Genomic DNA, 22,390 nt, shown 5'->3' with positions numbered 1-22,390 from the left:
GATCTCCCCTTTTAATCCCATTATTTCAACACCTGTTGGACAATGCATGAGTGATAATGAGCTCATTGATTAAATGCAATTAATGAATAGATTGCCACCTCTTGTTGTGTGTCGTCTGTGTTTCTGTGTTTCCGGCATTTCACATTGGAACACCTCATTCACCTTCCTTGTCTTCTCTCCGCCCTCCCTTTTAGGTAAGTTAAAGAGCTGCACCTGAGCCAGCCACTGATTGATTGATTGATTGATTGATTGATTGATTGATTGATTGATTGATTGATTGATGCAGCACAACAGTCAAATAGTGGAGTGGAGTAGGGGAACAGCAAACAGCCAATAAAGCAGCCCGCCCGCTCGCCTGCCCGCCACAATGGACCTACCTGTGTACACTAGATGGATGTGATGGAATGTACTGTCGTCCCTACATTTCAAGAAGAAGTAAGAATTGCAGTTGCAACAAAGCCTTGCTTGCCTACAAAGAGAGCAGCAATTTGGATTTGTTACTATGTTACCTAGAAGAATAACAAACTGTGCAAGGATGGAGGTTGTAGGAGCAAGGAGAAGTTGTCTGTAAAGTTGGTGGATGCCTATTTTCCATTTTGCAGTCCCTTGTCTCCCTCTTGTGGCCTCCTGGAGGCAACTAGCTGTGCAAAAAAAAGACAGCCTGGCGGCCGGCTGTTGCAGTGTTGCCCTCTCAGGCAACACTGAGTGACTGACTGAGCCTCACCGTCTTATATAAAGTTCAGACGGAACTTTGCACGTGTCATAGTGGAGCCCTCAGGATTCCAGAGCCAGCTTTCTGACATCATAATGGGGCCTCAGAGATAAAAGCCTGGGCCCAGGCAGTGTTGGTCAGTGCTGCTCAGCAGGCAGCACTGGACTGGACTGGATTACAGCTGATACAAGGTGTGAAGGAACAAGGGGTGGCTGTGGGCATGCACTTGCTGCCGCTGCCAGTGTTTATCTGCATGGCAGCAGGGCATTTGGGCGTTGCCAGGAAGGCGTTTTTATGTAGATTCCTCCTCTTTCAGCACTGCATTGTGGTGCAAGCAAAAGAAGCAAATCCTGTCTGGCTTCCTCTCCGGCCTTTATTCACCTCCCGTGTAGCTGTGAGTGTGTGAGCCTGCAGGGCCCCATGGAATTGCCTAGAAGTAGGCTGAATCGCTGCAAGGGCTGAACAGCAGTATCGGGCAGGCTCGGGCAACGCGCGGCCCGTTCGGGTTATCGCTTCTCGGCCTTTTGGCTAAGATCAAGTGTAGTATCTGTTCTTATCAGTTTAATATCTGATACGTCCCCTATCTGGGGACCATATATTACATGGATTTTTAGAACAGGGAGATGGAAATAGAGCTTGCTCTGTCCACTCCACGCATTGACCTGGTATTGCAGTATTTCCAGGACCGGTGCACCCTTTCCTTATGTGTTGACTAAAAGCAGATTCCAAAAGTGTTTTTTGTCTTTGCTATTGTTTCTGTCTTTCTGAAGGGATCTCCCCTTTTAATCCCATTATTTCAACACCTGTTGGACAATGCATGAGTGATAATGAGCTCATTGATTAAATGCAATTAATGAATAGATTGCCACCTCTTGTTGTGTGTCGTCTGTGTTTCTGTGTTTCCGGCATTTCACATTGGAACACCTCATTCACCTTCCTTGTCTTCTCTCCGCCCTCCCTTTTAGGTAAGTTAAAGAGCTGCACCTGAGCCAGCCACTGATTGATTGATTGATTGATTGATTGATTGATTGATTGATTGATTGATTGATTGATTGATTGATGCAGCACAACAGTCAAATAGTGGAGTGGAGTAGGGGAACAGCAAACAGCCAATAAAGCAGCCCGCCCGCTCGCCTGCCCGCCACAATGGACCTACCTGTGTACACTAGATGGATGTGATGGAATGTACTGTCGTCCCTACATTTCAAGAAGAAGTAAGAATTGCAGTTGCAACAAAGCCTTGCTTGCCTACAAAGAGAGCAGCAATTTGGATTTGTTACTATGTTACCTAGAAGAATAACAAACTGTGCAAGGATGGAGGTTGTAGGAGCAAGGAGAAGTTGTCTGTAAAGTTGGTGGATGCCTATTTTCCATTTTGCAGTCCCTTGTCTCCCTCTTGTGGCCTCCTGGAGGCAACTAGCTGTGCAAAAAAAAGACAGCCTGGCGGCCGGCTGTTGCAGTGTTGCCCTCTCAGGCAACACTGAGTGACTGACTGAGCCTCACCGTCTTATATAAAGTTCAGACGGAACTTTGCACGTGTCATAGTGGAGCCCTCAGGATTCCAGAGCCAGCTTTCTGACATCATAATGGGGCCTCAGAGATAAAAGCCTGGGCCCAGGCAGTGTTGGTCAGTGCTGCTCAGCAGGCAGCACTGGACTGGACTGGATTACAGCTGATACAAGGTGTGAAGGAACAAGGGGTGGCTGTGGGCATGCACTTGCTGCCGCTGCCAGTGTTTATCTGCATGGCAGCAGGGCATTTGGGCGTTGCCAGGAAGGCGTTTTTATGTAGATTCCTCCTCTTTCAGCACTGCATTGTGGTGCAAGCAAAAGAAGCAAATCCTGTCTGGCTTCCTCTCTGGCCTTTATTCACCTCCCGTGTAGCTGTGAGTGTGTGAGCCTGCAGGGCCCCATGGAATTGCCTAGAAGTAGGCTGAATCGCTGCAAGGGCTGAACAGCAGTATCGGGCAGGCTCGGGCAACGCGCGGCCCGTTCGGGTTATCGCTTCTCGGCCTTTTGGCTAAGATCAAGTGTAGTATCTGTTCTTATCAGTTTAATATCTGATACGTCCCCTATCTGGGGACCATATATTAAATGGATTTTTAGAACAGGGAGATGGAAATAGAGCTTGCTCTGTCCACTCCACGCATTGACCTGGTATTGCAGTATTTCCAGGACCGGTGCACCCTTTCCTTATGTGTTGACTAAAAGCAGATTCCAAAAGTGTTTTTTGTCTTTGCTATTGTTTCTGTCTTTCTGAAGGGATCTCCCCTTTTAATCCCATTATTTCAACACCTGTTGGACAATGCATGAGTGATAATGAGCTCATTGATTAAATGCAATTAATGAATAGATTGCCACCTCTTGTTGTGTGTCGTCTGTGTTTCTGTGTTTCCGGCATTTCACATTGGAACACCTCATTCACCTTCCTTGTCTTCTCTCCGCCCTCCCTTTTAGGTAAGTTAAAGAGCTGCACCTGAGCCAGCCACTGATTGATTGATTGATTGATTGATTGATTGATTGATTGATTGATGCAGCACAACAGTCAAATAGTGGAGTGGAGTAGGGGAACAGCAAACAGCCAATAAAGCAGCCCGCCCGCTCGCCTGCCCGCCACAATGGACCTACCTGTGTACACTAGATGGATGTGATGGAATGTACTGTCGTCCCTACATTTCAAGAAGAAGTAAGAATTGCAGTTGCAACAAAGCCTTGCTTGCCTACAAAGAGAGCAGCAATTTGGATTTGTTACTATGTTACCTAGAAGAATAACAAACTGTGCAAGGATGGAGGTTGTAGGAGCAAGGAGAAGTTGTCTGTAAAGTTGGTGGATGCCTATTTTCCATTTTGCAGTCCCTTGTCTCCCTCTTGTGGCCTCCTGGAGGCAACTAGCTGTGCAAAAAAAAGACAGCCTGGCGGCCGGCTGTTGCAGTGTTGCCCTCTCAGGCAACACTGAGTGACTGACTGAGCCTCACCGTCTTATATAAAGTTCAGACGGAACTTTGCACGTGTCATAGTGGAGCCCTCAGGATTCCAGAGCCAGCTTTCTGACATCATAATGGGGCCTCAGAGATAAAAGCCTGGGCCCAGGCAGTGTTGGTCAGTGCTGCTCAGCAGGCAGCACTGGACTGGACTGGATTACAGCTGATACAAGGTGTGAAGGAACAAGGGGTGGCTGTGGGCATGCACTTGCTGCCGCTGCCAGTGTTTATCTGCATGGCAGCAGGGCATTTGGGCGTTGCCAGGAAGGCGTTTTTATGTAGATTCCTCCTCTTTCAGCACTGCATTGTGGTGCAAGCAAAAGAAGCAAATCCTGTCTGGCTTCCTCTCCGGCCTTTATTCACCTCCCGTGTAGCTGTGAGTGTGTGAGCCTGCAGGGCCCCATGGAATTGCCTAGAAGTAGGCTGAATCGCTGCAAGGGCTGAACAGCAGTATCGGGCAGGCTCGGGCAACGCGCGGCCCGTTCGGGTTATCGCTTCTCGGCCTTTTGGCTAAGATCAAGTGTAGTATCTGTTCTTATCAGTTTAATATCTGATACGTCCCCTATCTGGGGACCATATATTAAATGGATTTTTAGAACAGGGAGATGGAAATAGAGCTTGCTCTGTCCACTCCACGCATTGACCTGGTATTGCAGTATTTCCAGGACCGGTGCACCCTTTCCTTATGTGTTGACTAAAAGCAGATTCCAAAAGTGTTTTTTGTCTTTGCTATTGTTTCTGTCTTTCTGAAGGGATCTCCCCTTTTAATCCCATTATTTCAACACCTGTTGGACAATGCATGAGTGATAATGAGCTCATTGATTAAATGCAATTAATGAATAGATTGCCACCTCTTGTTGTGTGTCGTCTGTGTTTCTGTGTTTCCGGCATTTCACATTGGAACACCTCATTCACCTTCCTTGTCTTCTCTCCGCCCTCCCTTTTAGGTAAGTTAAAGAGCTGCACCTGAGCCAGCCACTGATTGATTGATTGATTGATTGATTGATTGATTGATTGATTGATTGATGCAGCACAACAGTCAAATAGTGGAGTGGAGTAGGGGAACAGCAAACAGCCAATAAAGCAGCCCGCCCGCTCGCCTGCCCGCCACAATGGACCTACCTGTGTACACTAGATGGATGTGATGGAATGTACTGTCGTCCCTACATTTCAAGAAGAAGTAAGAATTGCAGTTGCAACAAAGCCTTGCTTGCCTACAAAGAGAGCAGCAATTTGGATTTGTTACTATGTTACCTAGAAGAATAACAAACTGTGCAAGGATGGAGGTTGTAGGAGCAAGGAGAAGTTGTCTGTAAAGTTGGTGGATGCCTATTTTCCATTTTGCAGTCCCTTGTCTCCCTCTTGTGGCCTCCTGGAGGCAACTAGCTGTGCAAAAAAAAGAAAGCCTGGCGGCCGGCTGTTGCAGTGTTGCCCTCTCAGGCAACACTGAGTGACTGACTGAGCCTCACCGTCTTATATAAAGTTCAGACGGAACTTTGCACGTGTCATAGTGGAGCCCTCAGGATTCCAGAGCCAGCTTTCTGACATCATAATGGGGCCTCAGAGATAAAAGCCTGGGCCCAGGCAGTGTTGGTCAGTGCTGCTCAGCAGGCAGCACTGGACTGGACTGGATTACAGCTGATACAAGGTGTGAAGGAACAAGGGGTGGCTGTGGGCATGCACTTGCTGCCGCTGCCAGTGTTTATCTGCATGGCAGCAGGGCATTTGGGCGTTGCCAGGAAGGCGTTTTTATGTAGATTCCTCCTCTTTCAGCACTGCATTGTGGTGCAAGCAAAAGAAGCAAATCCTGTCTGGCTTCCTCTCCGGCCTTTATTCACCTCCCGTGTAGCTGTGAGTGTGTGAGCCTGCAGGGCCCCATGGAATTGCCTAGAAGTAGGCTGAATCGCTGCAAGGGCTGAACAGCAGTATCGGGCAGGCTCGGGCAACGCGCGGCCCGTTCGGGTTATCGCTTCTCGGCCTTTTGGCTAAGATCAAGTGTAGTATCTGTTCTTATCAGTTTAATATCTGATACGTCCCCTATCTGGGGACCATATATTAAATGGATTTTTAGAACAGGGAGATGGAAATAGAGCTTGCTCTGTCCACTCCACGCATTGACCTGGTATTGCAGTATTTCCAGGACCGGTGCACCCTTTCCTTATGTGTTGACTAAAAGCAGATTCCAAAAGTGTTTTTTGTCTTTGCTATTGTTTCTGTCTTTCTGAAGGGATCTCCCCTTTTAATCCCATTATTTCAACACCTGTTGGACAATGCATGAGTGATAATGAGCTCATTGATTAAATGCAATTAATGAATAGATTGCCACCTCTTGTTGTGTGTCGTCTGTGTTTCTGTGTTTCCGGCATTTCACATTGGAACACCTCATTCACCTTCCTTGTCTTCTCTCCGCCCTCCCTTTTAGGTAAGTTAAAGAGCTGCACCTGAGCCAGCCACTGATTGATTGATTGATTGATTGATTGATTGATTGATTGATTGATTGATTGATTGATTGATGCAGCACAACAGTCAAATAGTGGAGTGGAGTAGGGGAACAGCAAACAGCCAATAAAGCAGCCCGCCCGCTCGCCTGCCCGCCACAATGGACCTACCTGTGTACACTAGATGGATGTGATGGAATGTACTGTCGTCCCTACATTTCAAGAAGAAGTAAGAATTGCAGTTGCAACAAAGCCTTGATTGCCTACAAAGAGAGCAGCAATTTGGATTTGTTACTATGTTACCTAGAAGAATAACAAACTGTGCAAGGATGGAGGTTGTAGGAGCAAGGAGAAGTTGTCTGTAAAGTTGGTGGATGCCTATTTTCCATTTTGCAGTCCCTTGTCTCCCTCTTGTGGCCTCCTGGAGGCAACTAGCTGTGCAAAAAAAAGACAGCCTGGCGGCCGGCTGTTGCAGTGTTGCCCTCTCAGGCAACACTGAGTGACTGACTGAGCCTCACCGTCTTATATAAAGTTCAGACGGAACTTTGCACGTGTCATAGTGGAGCCCTCAGGATTCCAGAGCCAGCTTTCTGACATCATAATGGGGCCTCAGAGATAAAAGCCTGGGCCCAGGCAGTGTTGGTCAGTGCTGCTCAGCAGGCAGCACTGGACTGGACTGGATTACAGCTGATACAAGGTGTGAAGGAACAAGGGGTGGCTGTGGGCATGCACTTGCTGCCGCTGCCAGTGTTTATCTGCATGGCAGCAGGGCATTTGGGCGTTGCCAGGAAGGCGTTTTTATGTAGATTCCTCCTCTTTCAGCACTGCATTGTGGTGCAAGCAAAAGAAGCAAATCCTGTCTGGCTTCCTCTCCGGCCTTTATTCACCTCCCGTGTAGCTGTGAGTGTGTGAGCCTGCAGGGCCCCATGGAATTGCCTAGAAGTAGGCTGAATCGCTGCAAGGGCTGAACAGCAGTATCGGGCAGGCTCGGGCAACGCGCGGCCCGTTCGGGTTATCGCTTCTCGGCCTTTTGGCTAAGATCAAGTGTAGTATCTGTTCTTATCAGTTTAATATCTGATACGTCCCCTATCCGGGGACCATATATTAAATGGATTTTTAGAACAGGGAGATGGAAATAGAGCTTGCTCTGTCCACTCCACGCATTGACCTGGTATTGCAGTATTTCCAGGACCGGTGCACCCTTTCCTTATGTGTTGACTAAAAGCAGATTCCAAAAGTGTTTTTTGTCTTTGCTATTGTTTCTGTCTTTCTGAAGGGATCTCCCCTTTTAATCCCATTATTTCAACACCTGTTGGACAATGCATGAGTGATAATGAGCTCATTGATTAAATGCAATTAATGAATAGATTGCCACCTCTTGTTGTGTGTCGTCTGTGTTTCTGTGTTTCCGGCATTTCACATTGGAACACCTCATTCACCTTCCTTGTCTTCTCTCCGCCCTCCCTTTTAGGTAAGTTAAAGAGCTGCACCTGAGCCAGCCACTGATTGATTGATTGATTGATTGATTGATTGATTGATTGATTGATTGATGCAGCACAACAGTCAAATAGTGGAGTAGGGGAACAGCAAACAGCCAATAAAGCAGCCCGCCCGCTCGCCTGCCCGCCACAATGGACCTACCTGTGTACACTAGATGGATGTGATGGAATGTACTGTCGTCCCTACATTTCAAGAAGAAGTAAGAATTGCAGTTGCAACAAAGCCTTGCTTGCCTACAAAGAGAGCAGCAATTTGGATTTGTTACTATGTTACCTAGAAGAATAACAAACTGTGCAAGGATGGAGGTTGTAGGAGCAAGGAGAAGTTGTCTGTAAAGTTGGTGGATGCCTATTTTCCATTTTGCAGTCCCTTGTCTCCCTCTTGTGGCCTCCTGGAGGCAACTAGCTGTGCAAAAAAAAGACAGCCTGGCGGCCGGCTGTTGCAGTGTTGCCCTCTCAGGCAACACTGAGTGACTGACTGAGCCTCACCGTCTTATATAAAGTTCAGACGGAACTTTGCACGTGTCATAGTGGAGCCCTCAGGATTCCAGAGCCAGCTTTCTGACATCATAATGGGGCCTCAGAGATAAAAGCCTGGGCCCAGGCAGTGTTGGTCAGTGCTGCTCAGCAGGCAGCACTGGACTGGACTGGATTACAGCTGATACAAGGTGTGAAGGAACAAGGGGTGGCTGTGGGCATGCACTTGCTGCCGCTGCCAGTGTTTATCTGCATGGCAGCAGGGCATTTGGGCGTTGCCAGGAAGGCGTTTTTATGTAGATTACTCCTCTTTCAGCACTGCATTGTGGTGCAAGCAAAAGAAGCAAATCCTGTCTGGCTTCCTCTCCGGCCTTTATTCACCTCCCGTGTAGCTGTGAGTGTGTGAGCCTGCAGGGCCCCATGGAATTGCCTAGAAGTAGGCTGAATCGCTGCAAGGGCTGAACAGCAGTATCGGGCAGGCTCGGGCAACGCGCGGCCCGTTCGGGTTATCGCTTCTCGGCCTTTTGGCTAAGATCAAGTGTAGTATCTGTTCTTATCAGTTTAATATCTGATACGTCCCCTATCTGGGGACCATATATTAAATGGATTTTTAGAACAGGGAGATGGAAATAGAGCTTGCTCTGTCCACTCCACGCATTGACCTGGTATTGCAGTATTTCCAGGACCGGTGCACCCTTTCCTTATGTGTTGACTAAAAGCAGATTCCAAAAGTGTTTTTTGTCTTTGCTATTGTTTCTGTCTTTCTGAAGGGATCTCCCCTTTTAATCCCATTATTTCAACACCTGTTGGACAATGCATGAGTGATAATGAGCTCATTGATTAAATGCAATTAATGAATAGATTGCCACCTCTTGTTGTGTGTCGTCTGTGTTTCTGTGTTTCCGGCATTTCACATTGGAACACCTCATTCACCTTCCTTGTCTTCTCTCCGCCCTCCCTTTTAGGTAAGTTAAAGAGCTGCACCTGAGCCAGCCACTGATTGATTGCTTGATTGATTGATTGATTGATTGATTGATTGATGCAGCACAACAGTCAAATAGTGGAGTGGAGTAGGGGAACAGCAAACAGCCAATAAAGCAGCCCGCCCACTCGCCTGCCCGCCACAATGGACCTACCTGTGTACACTAGATGGATGTGATGGAATGTACTGTCGTCCCTACATTTCAAGAAGAAGTAAGAATTGCAGTTGCAACAAAGCCTTGCTTGCCTACAAAGAGAGCAGCAATTTGGATTTGTTACTATGTTACCTAGAAGAATAACAAACTGTGCAAGGATGGAGGTTGTAGGAGCAAGGAGAAGTTGTCTGTAAAGTTGGTGGATGCCTATTTTCCATTTTGCAGTCCCTTGTCTCCCTCTTGTGGCCTCCTGGAGGCAACTAGCTGTGCAAAAAAAAGACAGCCTGGCGGCCGGCTGTTGCAGTGTTGCCCTCTCAGGCAACACTGAGTGACTGACTGAGCCTCACCGTCTTATATAAAGTTCAGACGGAACTTTGCACGTGTCATAGTGGAGCCCTCAGGATTCCAGAGCCAGCTTTCTGACATCATAATGGGGCCTCAGAGATAAAAGCCTGGGCCCAGGCAGTGTTGGTCAGTGCTGCTCAGCAGGCAGCACTGGACTGGACTGGATTACAGCTGATACAAGGTGTGAAGGAACAAGGGGTGGCTGTGGGCATGCACTTGCTGCCGCTGCCAGTGTTTATCTGCATGGCAGCAGGGCATTTGGGCGTTGCCAGGAAGGCGTTTTTATGTAGATTCCTCCTCTTTCAGCACTGCATTGTGGTGCAAGCAAAAGAAGCAAATCCTGTCTGGCTTCCTCTCCGGCCTTTATTCACCTCCCGTGTAGCTGTGAGTGTGTGAGCCTGCAGGGCCCCATGGAATTGCCTAGAAGTAGGCTGAATCGCTGCAAGGGCTGAACAGCAGTATCGGGCAGGCTCGGGCAACGCGCGGCCCGTTCGGGTTATCGCTTCTCGGCCTTTTGGCTAAGATCAAGTGTAGTATCTGTTCTTATCAGTTTAATATCTGATACGTCCCCTATCTGGGGACCATATATTAAATGGATTTTTAGAACAGGGAGATGGAAATAGAGCTTGCTCTGTCCACTCCACGCATTGACCTGGTATTGCAGTATTTCCAGGACCGGTGCACCCTTTCCTTATGTGTTGACTAAAAGCAGATTCCAAAAGTGTTTTTTGTCTTTGCTATTGTTTCTGTCTTTCTGAAGGGATCTCCCCTTTTAATCCCATTATTTCAACACCTGTTGGACAATGCATGAGTGATAATGAGCTCATTGATTAAATGCAATTAATGAATAGATTGCCACCTCTTGTTGTGTGTCGTCTGTGTTTCTGTGTTTCCGGCATTTCACATTGGAACACCTCATTCACCTTCCTTGTCTTCTCTCCGCCCTCCCTTTTAGGTAAGTTAAAGAGCTGCACCTGAGCCAGCCACTGATTGATTGATTGATTGATTGATTGATTGATTGATTGATTGATTGATTGATTGATTGATTGATTGATTGATTGATGCAGCACAACAGTCAAATAGTGGAGTGGAGTAGGGGAACAGCAAACAGCCAATAAAGCAGCCCGCCCGCTCGCCTGCCCGCCACAATGGACCTACCTGTGTACACTAGATGGATGTGATGGAATGTACTGTCGTCCCTACATTTCAAGAAGAAGTAAGAATTGCAGTTGCAACAAAGCCTTGCTTGCCTACAAAGAGAGCAGCAATTTGGATTTGTTACTATGTTACCTAGAAGAATAACAAACTGTGCAAGGATGGAGGTTGTAGGAGCAAGGAGAAGTTGTCTGTAAAGTTGGTGGATGCCTATTTTCCATTTTGCAGTCCCTTGTCTCCCTCTTGTGGCCTCCTGGAGGCAACTAGCTGTGCAAAAAAAAGACAGCCTGGCGGCCGGCTGTTGCAGTGTTGCCCTCTCAGGCAACACTGAGTGACTGACTGAGCCTCACCGTCTTATATAAAGTTCAGACGGAACTTTGCACGTGTCATAGTGGAGCCCTCAGGATTCCAGAGCCAGCTTTCTGACATCATAATGGGGCCTCAGAGATAAAAGCCTGGGCCCAGGCAGTGTTGGTCAGTGCTGCTCAGCAGGCAGCACTGGACTGGACTGGATTACAGCTGATACAAGGTGTGAAGGAACAAGGGGTGGCTGTGGGCATGCACTTGCTGCCGCTGCCAGTGTTTATCTGCATGGCAGCAGGGCATTTGGGCGTTGCCAGGAAGGCGTTTTTATGTAGATTCCTCCTCTTTCAGCACTGCATTGTGGTGCAAGCAAAAGAAGCAAATCCTGTCTGGCTTCCTCTCCGGCCTTTATTCACCTCCCGTGTAGCTGTGAGTGTGTGAGCCTGCAGGGCCCCATGGAATTGCCTAGAAGTAGGCTGAATCGCTGCAAGGGCTGAACAGCAGTATCGGGCAGGCTCGGGCAACGCGCGGCCCGTTCGGGTTATCGCTTCTCGGCCTTTTGGCTAAGATCAAGTGTAGTATCTGTTCTTATCAGTTTAATATCTGATACGTCCCCTATCTGGGGACCATATATTAAATGGATTTTTAGAACAGGGAGATGGAAATAGAGCTTGCTCTGTCCACTCCACGCATTGACCTGGTATTGCAGTATTTCCAGGACCGGTGCACCCTTTCCTTATGTGTTGACTAAAAGCAGATTCCAAAAGTGTTTTTTGTCTTTGCTATTGTTTCTGTCTTTCTGAAGGGATCTCCCCTTTTAATCCCATTATTTCAACACCTGTTGGACAATGCATGAGTGATAATGAGCTCATTGATTAAATGCAATTAATGAATAGATTGCCACCTCTTGTTGTGTGTCGTCTGTGTTTCTGTGTTTCCGGCATTTCACATTGGAACACCTCATTCACCTTCCTTGTCTTCTCTCCGCCCTCCCTTTTAGGTAAGTTAAAGAGCTGCACCTGAGCCAGCCACTGATTGATTGCTTGATTGATTGATTGATTGATTGATTGATTGATTGATTGATTGATGCAGCACAACAGTCAAATAGTGGAGTGGAGTAGGGGAACAGCAAACAGCCAATAAAGCAGCCCGCCCGCTCGCCTGCCCGCCACAATGGACCTACCTGTGTACACTAGATGGATGTGATGGAATGTACTGTCGTCCCTACATTTCAAGAAGAAGTAAGAATTGCAGTTGCAACAAAGCCTTGCTTGCCTACAAAGAGAGCAGCAATTTGGATTTGTTACTATGTTACCTAGAAGAATAACAAACTGTGCAAGGATGGAGGTTGTAGGAGCAAGGAGAAGTTGTCTGTAAAGTTGGTGGATGCCTATTTTCCATTTTGCAGTCCCTTGTCTCCCTCTTGTGGCCTCCTGGAGGCAACTAGCTGTGCAAAAAAAAGACAGCCTGGCGGCCGGCTGTTGCAGTGTTGCCCTCTCAGGCAACACTGAGTGACTGACTGAGCCTCACCGTCTTATATAAAGTTCAGACGGAACTTTGCACGTGTCATAGTGGAGCCCTCAGGATTCCAGAGCCAGCTTTCTGACATCATAATGGGGCCTCAGAGATAAAAGCCTGGGCCCAGGCAGTGTTGGTCAGTGCTGCTCAGCAGGCAGCACTGGACTGGACTGGATTACAGCTGATACAAGGTGTGAAGGAACAAGGGGTGGCTGTGGGCATGCACTTGCTGCCGCTGCCAGTGTTTATCTGCATGGCAGCAGGGCATTTGGGCGTTGCCAGGAAGGCGTTTTTATGTAGATTCCTCCTCTTTCAGCACTGCATTGTGGTGCAAGCAAAAGAAGCAAATCCTGTCTGGCTTCCTCTCCGGCCTTTATTCACCTCCCGTGTAGCTGTGAGTGTGTGAGCCTGCAGGGCCCCATGGAATTGCCTAGAAGTAGGCTGAATCGCTGCAAGGGCTGAACAGCAGTATCGGGCAGGCTCGGGCAACGCGCGGCCCGTTCGGGTTATCGCTTCTCGGCCTTTTGGCTAAGATCAAGTGTAGTATCTGTTCTTATCAGTTTAATATCTGATACGTCCCCTATCTGGGGACCATATATTAAATGGATTTTTAGAACAGGGAGATGGAAATAGAGCTTGCTCTGTCCACTCCACGCATTGACCTGGTATTGCAGTATTTCCAGGACCGGTGCACCCTTTCCTTATATGTTGACTAAAAGCAGATTCCAAAAGTGTTTTTTGTCTTTGCTATTGTTTCTGTCTTTCTGAAGGGATCTCCCCTTTTAATCCCATTATTTCAACACCTGTTGGACAATGCATGAGTGATAATGAGCTCATTGATTAAATGCAATTAATGAATAGATTGCCACCTCTTGTTGTGTGTCGTCTGTGTTTCTGTGTTTCCGGCATTTCACATTGGAACACCTCATTCACCTTCCTTGTCTTCTCTCCGCCCTCCCTTTTAGGTAAGTTAAAGAGCTGCACCTGAGCCAGCCACTGATTGATTGATTGATTGATTGATTGATTGATTGATTGATTGATTGATGCAGCACAACAGTCAAATAGTGGAGTGGAGTAGGGGAACAGCAAACAGCCAATAAAGCAGCCCGCCCGCTCGCCTGCCCGCCACAATGGACCTACCTGTGTACACTAGATGGATGTGATGGAATGTACTGTCGTCCCTACATTTCAAGAAGAAGTAAGAATTGCAGTTGCAACAAAGCCTTGCTTGCCTACAAAGAGAGCAGCAATTTGGATTTGTTACTATGTTACCTAGAAGAATAACAAACTGTGCAAGGATGGAGGTTGTAGGAGCAAGGAGAAGTTGTCTGTAAAGTTGGTGGATGCCTATTTTCCATTTTGCAGTCCCTTGTCTCCCTCTTGTGGCCTCCTGGAGGCAACTAGCTGTGCAAAAAAAAGACAGCCTGGCGGCCGGCTGTTGCAGTGTTGCCCTCTCAGGCAACACTGAGTGACTGACTGAGCCTCACCGTCTTATATAAAGTTCAGACGGAACTTTGCACGTGTCATAGTGGAGCCCTCAGGATTCCAGAGCCAGCTTTCTGACATCATAATGGGGCCTCAGAGATAAAAGCCTGGGCCCAGGCAGTGTTGGTCAGTGCTGCTCAGCAGGCAGCACTGGACTGGACTGGATTACAGCTGATACAAGGTGTGAAGGAACAAGGGGTGGCTGTGGGCATGCACTTGCTGCCGCTGCCAGTGTTTATCTGCATGGCAGCAGGGCATTTGGGCGTTGCCAGGAAGGCGTTTTTATGTAGATTCCTCCTCTTTCAGCACTGCATTGTGGTGCAAGCAAAAGAAGCAAATCCTGTCTGGCTTCCTCTCCGGCCTTTATTCACCTCCCGTGTAGCTGTGAGTGTGTGAGCCTGCAGGGCCCCATGGAATTGCCTAGAAGTAGGCTGAATCGCTGCAAGGGCTGAACAGCAGTATCGGGCAGGCTCGGGCAACGCGCGGCCCGTTCGGGTTATCGCTTCTCGGCCTTTTGGCTAAGATCAAGTGTAGTATCTGTTCTTATCAGTTTAATATCTGATACGTCCCCTATCTGGGGACCATATATTAAATGGATTTTTAGAACAGGGAGATGGAAATAGAGCTTGCTCTGTCCACTCCACGCATTGACCTGGTATTGCAGTATTTCCAGGACCGGTGCACCCTTTCCTTATGTGTTGACTAAAAGCAGATTCCAAAAGTGTTTTTTGTCTTTGCTATTGTTTCTGTCTTTCTGAAGGGATCTCCCCTTTTAATCCCATTATTTCAACACCTGTTGGACAATGCATGAGTGATAATGAGCTCATTGATTAAATGCAATTAATGAATAGATTGCCACCTCTTGTTGTGTGTCGTCTGTGTTTCTGTGTTTCCGGCATTTCACATTGGAACACCTCATTCACCTTCCTTGTCTTCTCTCCGCCCTCCCTTTTAGGTAAGTTAAAGAGCTGCACCTGAGCCAGCCACTGATTGATTGCTTGATTGATTGATTGATTGATTGATTGATTGATTGATTGATTGATTGATGCAGCACAACAGTCAAATAGTGGAGTGGAGTAGGGGAACAGCAAACAGCCAATAAAGCAGCCCGCCCGCTCGCCTGCCCGCCACAATGGACCTACCTGTGTACACTAGATGGATGTGATGGAATGTACTGTCGTCCCTACATTTCAAGAAGAAGTAAGAATTGCAGTTGCAACAAAGCCTTGCTTGCCTACAAAGAGAGCAGCAATTTGGATTTGTTACTATGTTACCTAGAAGAATAACAAACTGTGCAAGGATGGAGGTTGTAGGAGCAAGGAGAAGTTGTCTGTAAAGTTGGTGGATGCCTATTTTCCATTTTGCAGTCCCTTGTCTCCCTCTTGTGGCCTCCTGGAGGCAACTAGCTGTGCAAAAAAAAGACAGCCTGGCGGCCGGCTGTTGCAGTGTTGCCCTCTCAGGCAACACTGAGTGACTGACTGAGCCTCACCGTCTTATATAAAGTTCAGACGGAACTTTGCACGTGTCATAGTGGAGCCCTCAGGATTCCAGAGCCAGCTTTCTGACATCATAATGGGGCCTCAGAGATAAAAGCCTGGGCCCAGGCAGTGTTGGTCAGTGCTGCTCAGCAGGCAGCACTGGACTGGACTGGATTACAGCTGATACAAGGTGTGAAGGAACAAGGGGTGGCTGTGGGCATGCACTTGCTGCCGCTGCCAGTGTTTATCTGCATGGCAGCAGGGCATTTGGGCGTTGCCAGGAAGGCGTTTTTATGTAGATTCCTCCTCTTTCAGCACTGCATTGTGGTGCAAGCAAAAGAAGCAAATCCTGTCTGGCTTCCTCTCCGGCCTTTATTCACCTCCCGTGTAGCTGTGAGTGTGTGAGCCTGCAGGGCCCCATGGAATTGCCTAGAAGTAGGCTGAATCGCTGCAAGGGCTGAACAGCAGTATCGGGCAGGCTCGGGCAACGCGCGGCCCGTTCGGGTTATCGCTTCTCGGCCTTTTGGCTAAGATCAAGTGTAGTATCTGTTCTTATCAGTTTAATGTCTGATACGTCCCCTATCTGGGGACCATATATTAAATGGATTTTTAGAACAGGGAGATGGAAATAGAGCTTGCTCTGTCCACTCCACGCATTGACCTGGTATTGCAGTATTTCCAGGACCGGTGCACCCTTTCCTTATGTGTTGACTAAAAGCAGATTCCAAAAGTGTTTTTTGTCTTTGCTATTGTTTCTGTCTTTCTGAAGGGATCTCCCCTTTTAATCCCATTATTTCAACACCTGTTGGACAATGCATGAGTGATAATGAGCTCATTGATTAAATGCAATTAATGAATAGATTGCCACCTCTTGTTGTGTGTCGTCTGTGTTTCTGTGTTTCCGGCATTTCACATTGGAACACCTCATTCACCTTCCTTGTCTTCTCTCCGCCCTCCCTTTTAGGTAAGTTAAAGAGCTGCACCTGAGCCAGCCACTGATTGATTGATTGATTGATTGATTGATTGATTGATTGATTGATGCAGCACAACAGTCAAATAGTGGAGTGGAGTAGGGGAACAGCAAACAGCCAATAAAGCAGCCCGCCCGCTCGCCTGCCCGCCACAATGGACCTACCTGTGTACACTAGATGGATGTGATGGAATGTACTGTCGTCCCTACATTTCAAGAAGAAGTAAGAATTGCAGTTGCAACAAAGCCTTGCTTGCCTACAAAGAGAGCAGCAATTTGGATTTGTTACTATGTTACCTAGAAGAATAACAAACTGTGCAAGGATGGAGGTTGTAGGAGCAAGGAGAAGTTGTCTGTAAAGTTGGTGGATGCCTATTTTCCATTTTGCAGTCCCTTGTCTCCCTCTTGTGGCCTCCTGGAGGCAACTAGCTGTGCAAAAAAAAGACAGCCTGGCGGCCGGCTGTTGCAGTGTTGCCCTCTCAGGCAACACTGAGTGACTGACTGAGCCTCACCGTCTTATATAAAGTTCAGACGGAACTTTGCACGTGTCATAGTGGAGCCCTCAGGATTCCAGAGCCAGCTTTCTGACATCATAATGGGGCCTCAGAGATAAAAGCCTGGGCCCAGGCAGTGTTGGTCAGTGCTGCTCAGCAGGCAGCACTGGACTGGACTGGATTACAGCTGATACAAGGTGTGAAGGAACAAGGGGTGGCTGTGGGCATGCACTTGCTGCCGCTGCCAGTGTTTATCTGCATGGCAGCAGGGCATTTGGGCGTTGCCAGGAAGGCGTTTTTATGTAGATTCCTCCTCTTTCAGCACTGCATTGTGGTGCAAGCAAAAGAAGCAAATCCTGTCTGGCTTCCTCTCCGGCCTTTATTCACCTCCCGTGTAGCTGTGAGTGTGTGAGCCTGCAGGGCCCCATGGAATTGCCTAGAAGTAGGCTGAATCGCTGCAAGGGCTGAACAGCAGTATCGGGCAGGCTCGGGCAACGCGCGGCCCGTTCGGGTTATCGCTTCTCGGCCTTTTGGCTAAGATCAAGTGTAGTATCTGTTCTTATCAGTTTAATATCTGATACGTCCCCTATCTGGGGACCATATATTAAATGGATTTTTAGAACAGGGAGATGGAAATAGAGCTTGCTCTGTCCACTCCACGCATTGACCTGGTATTGCAGTATTTCCAGGACCGGTGCACCCTTTCCATATATGTTGACTAAAAGCAGATTCCAAAAGTGTTTTTTGTCTTTGCTATTGTTTCTGTCTTTCTGAAGGGATCTCCCCTTTTAATCCCATTATTTCAACACCTGTTGGACAATGCATGAGTGATAATGAGCTCATTGATTAAATGCAATTAATGAATAGATTGCCACCTCTTGTTGTGTGTCGTCTGTGTTTCTGTGTTTCCGGCATTTCACATTGGAACACCTCATTCACCTTCCTTGTCTTCTCTCCGCCCTCCCTTTTAGGTAAGTTAAAGAGCTGCACCTGAGCCAGCCACTGATTGATTGATTGATTGATTGATTGATTGATTGATTGATTGATTGATTGATTGATTGATGCAGCACAACAGTCAAATAGTGGAGTGGAGTAGGGGAACAGCAAACAGCCAATAAAGCAGCCCGCCCGCTCGCCTGCCCGCCACAATGGACCTACCTGTGTACACTAGATGGATGTGATGGAATGTACTGTCGTCCCTACATTTCAAGAAGAAGTAAGAATTGCAGTTGCAACAAAGCCTTGCTTGCCTACAAAGAGAGCAGCAATTTGGATTTGTTACTATGTTACCTAGAAGAATAACAAACTGTGCAAGGATGGAGGTTGTAGGAGCAAGGAGAAGTTGTCTGTAAAGTTGGTGGATGCCTATTTTCCATTTTGCAGTCCCTTGTCTCCCTCTTGTGGCCTCCTGGAGGCAACTAGCTGTGCAAAAAAAAGACAGCCTGGCGGCCGGCTGTTGCAGTGTTGCCCTCTCAGGCAACACTGAGTGACTGACTGAGCCTCACCGTCTTATATAAAGTTCAGACGGAACTTTGCACGTGTCATAGTGGAGCCCTCAGGATTCCAGAGCCAGCTTTCTGACATCATAATGGGGCCTCAGAGATAAAAGCCTGGGCCCAGGCAGTGTTGGTCAGTGCTGCTCAGCAGGCAGCACTGGACTGGACTGGATTACAGCTGATACAAGGTGTGAAGGAACAAGGGGTGGCTGTGGGCATGCACTTGCTGCCGCTGCCAGTGTTTATCTGCATGGCAGCAGGGCATTTGGGCGTTGCCAGGAAGGCGTTTTTATGTAGATTCCTCCTCTTTCAGCACTGCATTGTGGTGCAAGCAAAAGAAGCAAATCCTGTCTGGCTTCCTCTCCGGCCTTTATTCACCTCCCGTGTAGCTGTGAGTGTGTGAGCCTGCAGGGCCCCATGGAATTGCCTAGAAGTAGGCTGAATCGCTGCAAGGGCTGAACAGCAGTATCGGGCAGGCTCGGGCAACGCGCGGCCCGTTCGGGTTATCGCTTCTCGGCCTTTTGGCTAAGATCAAGTGTAGTATCTGTTCTTATCAGTTTAATGTCTGATACGTCCCCTATCTGGGGACCATATATTAAATGGATTTTTAGAACAGGGAGATGGAAATAGAGCTTGCTCTGTCCACTCCACGCATTGACCTGGTATTGCAGTATTTCCAGGACCGGTGCACCCTTTCCTTATGTGTTGACTAAAAGCAGATTCCAAAAGTGTTTTTTGTCTTTGCTATTGTTTCTGTCTTTCTGAAGGGATCTCCCCTTTTAATCCCATTATTTCAACACCTGTTGGACAATGCATGAGTGATAATGAGCTCATTGATTAAATGCAATTAATGAATAGATTGCCACCTCTTGTTGTGTGTCGTCTGTGTTTCTGTGTTTCCGGCATTTCACATTGGAACACCTCATTCACCTTCCTTGTCTTCTCTCCGCCCTCCCTTTTAGGTAAGTTAAAGAGCTGCACCTGAGCCAGCCACTGATTGATTGATTGATTGATTGATTGATTGATTGATTGATGCAGCACAACAGTCAAATAGTGGAGTGGAGTAGGGGAACAGCAAACAGCCAATAAAGCAGCCCGCCCGCTCGCCTGCCCGCCACAATGGACCTACCTGTGTACACTAGATGGATGTGATGGAATGTACTGTCGTCCCTACATTTCAAGAAGAAGTAAGAATTGCAGTTGCAACAAAGCCTTGCTTGCCTACAAAGAGAGCAGCAATTTGGATTTGTTACTATGTTACCTAGAAGAATAACAAACTGTGCAAGGATGGAGGTTGTAGGAGCAAGGAGAAGTTGTCTGTAAAGTTGGTGGATGCCTATTTTCCATTTTGCAGTCCCTTGTCTCCCTCTTGTGGCCTCCTGGAGGCAACTAGCTGTGCAAAAAAAAGACAGCCTGGCGGCCGGCTGTTGCAGTGTTGCCCTCTCAGGCAACACTGAGTGACTGACTGAGCCTCACCGTCTTATATAAAGTTCAGACGGAACTTTGCACGTGTCATAGTGGAGCCCTCAGGATTCCAGAGCCAGCTTTCTGACATCATAATGGGGCCTCAGAGATAAAAGCCTGGGCCCAGGCAGTGTTGGTCAGTGCTGCTCAGCAGGCAGCACTGGACTGGACTGGATTACAGCTGATACAAGGTGTGAAGGAACAAGGGGTGGCTGTGGGCATGCACTTGCTGCCGCTGCCAGTGTTTATCTGCATGGCAGCAGGGCATTTGGGCGTTGCCAGGAAGGCGTTTTTATGTAGATTCCTCCTCTTTCAGCACTGCATTGTGGTGCAAGCAAAAGAAGCAAATCCTGTCTGGCTTCCTCTCCGGCCTTTATTCACCTCCCGTGTAGCTGTGAGTGTGTGAGCCTGCAGGGCCCCATGGAATTGCCTAGAAGTAGGCTGAATCGCTGCAAGGGCTGAACAGCAGTATCGGGCAGGCTCGGGCAACGCGCGGCCCGTTCGGGTTATCGCTTCTCGGCCTTTTGGCTAAGATCAAGTGTAGTATCTGTTCTTATCAGTTTAATATCTGATACGTCCCCTATCTGGGGACCATATATTAAATGGATTTTTAGAACAGGGAGATGGAAATAGAGCTTGCTCTGTCCACTCCACGCATTGACCTGGTATTGCAGTATTTCCAGGACCGGTGCACCCTTTCCATATATGTTGACTAAAAGCAGATTCCAAAAGTGTTTTTTGTCTTTGCTATTGTTTCTGTCTTTCTGAAGGGATCTCCCCTTTTAATCCCATTATTTCAACACCTGTTGGACAATGCATGAGTGATAATGAGCTCATTGATTAAATGCAATTAATGAATAGATTGCCACCTCTTGTTGTGTGTCGTCTGTGTTTCTGTGTTTCCGGCATTTCACATTGGAACACCTCATTCACCTTCCTTGTCTTCTCTCCGCCCTCCCTTTTAGGTAAGTTAAAGAGCTGCACCTGAGCCAGCCACTGATTGATTGATTGATTGATTGATTGATTGATTGATTGATTGATTGATTGATTGATGCAGCACAACAGTCAAATAGTGGAGTGGAGTAGGGGAACAGCAAACAGCCAATAAAGCAGCCCGCCCGCTCGCCTGCCCGCCACAATGGACCTACCTGTGTACACTAGATGGATGTGATGGAATGTACTGTCGTCCCTACATTTCAAGAAGAAGTAAGAATTGCAGTTGCAACAAAGCCTTGCTTGCCTACAAAGAGAGCAGCAATTTGGATTTGTTACTATGTTACCTAGAAGAATAACAAACTGTGCAAGGATGGAGGTTGTAGGAGCAAGGAGAAGTTGTCTGTAAAGTTGGTGGATGCCTATTTTCCATTTTGCAGTCCCTTGTCTCCCTCTTGTGGCCTCCTGGAGGCAACTAGCTGTGCAAAAAAAAGACAGCCTGGCGGCCGGCTGTTGCAGTGTTGCCCTCTCAGGCAACACTGAGTGACTGACTGAGCCTCACCGTCTTATATAAAGTTCAGACGGAACTTTGCACGTGTCATAGTGGAGCCCTCAGGATTCCAGAGCCAGCTTTCTGACATCATAATGGGGCCTCAGAGATAAAAGCCTGGGCCCAGGCAGTGTTGGTCAGTGCTGCTCAGCAGGCAGCACTGGACTGGACTGGATTACAGCTGATACAAGGTGTGAAGGAACAAGGGGTGGCTGTGGGCATGCACTTGCTGCCGCTGCCAGTGTTTATCTGCATGGCAGCAGGGCATTTGGGCGTTGCCAGGAAGGCGTTTTTATGTAGATTCCTCCTCTTTCAGCACTGCATTGTGGTGCAAGCAAAAGAAGCAAATCCTGTCTGGCTTCCTCTCCGGCCTTTATTCACCTCCCGTGTAGCTGTGAGTGTGTGAGCCTGCAGGGCCCCATGGAATTGCCTAGAAGTAGGCTGAATCGCTGCAAGGGCTGAACAGCAGTATCGGGCAGGCTCGGGCAACGCGCGGCCCGTTCGGGTTATCGCTTCTCGGCCTTTTGGCTAAGATCAAGTGTAGTATCTGTTCTTATCAGTTTAATATCTGATACGTCCCCTATCTGGGGACCATATATTAAATGGATTTTTAGAACAGGGAGATGGAAATAGAGCTTGCTCTGTCCACTCCACGCATTGACCTGGTATTGCAGTATTTCCAGGACCGGTGCACCCTTTCCTTATGTGTTGACTAAAAGCAGATTCCAAAAGTGTTTTTTGTCTTTGCTATTGTTTCTGTCTTTCTGAAGGGATCTCCCCTTTTAATCCCATTATTTCAACACCTGTTGGACAATGCATGAGTGATAATGAGCTCATTGATTAAATGCAATTAATGAATAGATTGCCACCTCTTGTTGTGTGTCGTCTGTGTTTCTGTGTTTCCGGCATTTCACATTGGAACACCTCATTCACCTTCCTTGTCTTCTCTCCGCCCTC

General features: G+C 47.7%; 15 non-coding genes across 15 annotated transcripts; all 15 read left to right on the top strand.

Moving 5' to 3' along the window:
- Positions 1–1,220: 1,220 nt before the first annotated feature.
- Positions 1,221–1,411, top strand: LOC142688004 (U2 spliceosomal RNA). Its single transcript, XR_012857176.1, has one exon. It is a non-coding gene; the product is annotated as a U2 spliceosomal RNA (small nuclear RNA).
- A 1,300-nt stretch (positions 1,412–2,711) lies between these two features.
- On the top strand, positions 2,712–2,902 carry LOC142687999 (U2 spliceosomal RNA). The gene has a single exon (XR_012857171.1). It is a non-coding gene; the product is annotated as a U2 spliceosomal RNA (small nuclear RNA).
- A 1,280-nt stretch (positions 2,903–4,182) lies between these two features.
- On the top strand, positions 4,183–4,373 carry LOC142687998 (U2 spliceosomal RNA). The gene has a single exon (XR_012857170.1). It is a non-coding gene; the product is annotated as a U2 spliceosomal RNA (small nuclear RNA).
- Positions 4,374–5,657: 1,284 nt separating this feature from the next.
- Positions 5,658–5,848, top strand: LOC142687996 (U2 spliceosomal RNA). The gene has a single exon (XR_012857169.1). It is a non-coding gene; the product is annotated as a U2 spliceosomal RNA (small nuclear RNA).
- A 1,296-nt stretch (positions 5,849–7,144) lies between these two features.
- On the top strand, positions 7,145–7,335 carry LOC142688007 (U2 spliceosomal RNA). Its single transcript, XR_012857179.1, has one exon. It is a non-coding gene; the product is annotated as a U2 spliceosomal RNA (small nuclear RNA).
- Positions 7,336–8,614: 1,279 nt separating this feature from the next.
- On the top strand, positions 8,615–8,805 carry LOC142687995 (U2 spliceosomal RNA). Its single transcript, XR_012857168.1, has one exon. It is a non-coding gene; the product is annotated as a U2 spliceosomal RNA (small nuclear RNA).
- Positions 8,806–10,085: 1,280 nt separating this feature from the next.
- Positions 10,086–10,276, top strand: LOC142687994 (U2 spliceosomal RNA). Its single transcript, XR_012857167.1, has one exon. It is a non-coding gene; the product is annotated as a U2 spliceosomal RNA (small nuclear RNA).
- Positions 10,277–11,588: 1,312 nt separating this feature from the next.
- LOC142687993 (U2 spliceosomal RNA) lies at positions 11,589–11,779 on the top strand. The gene has a single exon (XR_012857166.1). It is a non-coding gene; the product is annotated as a U2 spliceosomal RNA (small nuclear RNA).
- Positions 11,780–13,071: 1,292 nt separating this feature from the next.
- LOC142687992 (U2 spliceosomal RNA) lies at positions 13,072–13,262 on the top strand. Its single transcript, XR_012857165.1, has one exon. It is a non-coding gene; the product is annotated as a U2 spliceosomal RNA (small nuclear RNA).
- A 1,284-nt stretch (positions 13,263–14,546) lies between these two features.
- Positions 14,547–14,737, top strand: LOC142687991 (U2 spliceosomal RNA). The gene has a single exon (XR_012857164.1). It is a non-coding gene; the product is annotated as a U2 spliceosomal RNA (small nuclear RNA).
- A 1,296-nt stretch (positions 14,738–16,033) lies between these two features.
- Positions 16,034–16,224, top strand: LOC142688021 (U2 spliceosomal RNA). Its single transcript, XR_012857191.1, has one exon. It is a non-coding gene; the product is annotated as a U2 spliceosomal RNA (small nuclear RNA).
- Positions 16,225–17,504: 1,280 nt separating this feature from the next.
- LOC142687989 (U2 spliceosomal RNA) lies at positions 17,505–17,695 on the top strand. The gene has a single exon (XR_012857162.1). It is a non-coding gene; the product is annotated as a U2 spliceosomal RNA (small nuclear RNA).
- Positions 17,696–18,991: 1,296 nt separating this feature from the next.
- Positions 18,992–19,182, top strand: LOC142688020 (U2 spliceosomal RNA). The gene has a single exon (XR_012857190.1). It is a non-coding gene; the product is annotated as a U2 spliceosomal RNA (small nuclear RNA).
- A 1,276-nt stretch (positions 19,183–20,458) lies between these two features.
- LOC142687988 (U2 spliceosomal RNA) lies at positions 20,459–20,649 on the top strand. Its single transcript, XR_012857161.1, has one exon. It is a non-coding gene; the product is annotated as a U2 spliceosomal RNA (small nuclear RNA).
- Positions 20,650–21,941: 1,292 nt separating this feature from the next.
- Positions 21,942–22,132, top strand: LOC142687987 (U2 spliceosomal RNA). The gene has a single exon (XR_012857160.1). It is a non-coding gene; the product is annotated as a U2 spliceosomal RNA (small nuclear RNA).
- The last annotated feature ends 258 nt before the right edge of the window (positions 22,133–22,390 follow it).

This window comes from Rhinoderma darwinii, assembly GCF_050947455.1.
Source record: "Rhinoderma darwinii isolate aRhiDar2 chromosome 5 unlocalized genomic scaffold, aRhiDar2.hap1 SUPER_5_unloc_24, whole genome shotgun sequence".
NCBI lineage: Eukaryota > Metazoa > Chordata > Amphibia > Anura > Rhinodermatidae > Rhinoderma > Rhinoderma darwinii.
The sequence above is the reverse complement of the archived record's forward strand: the minus strand, read 5'-3'. Positions and strand labels throughout refer to the sequence as shown.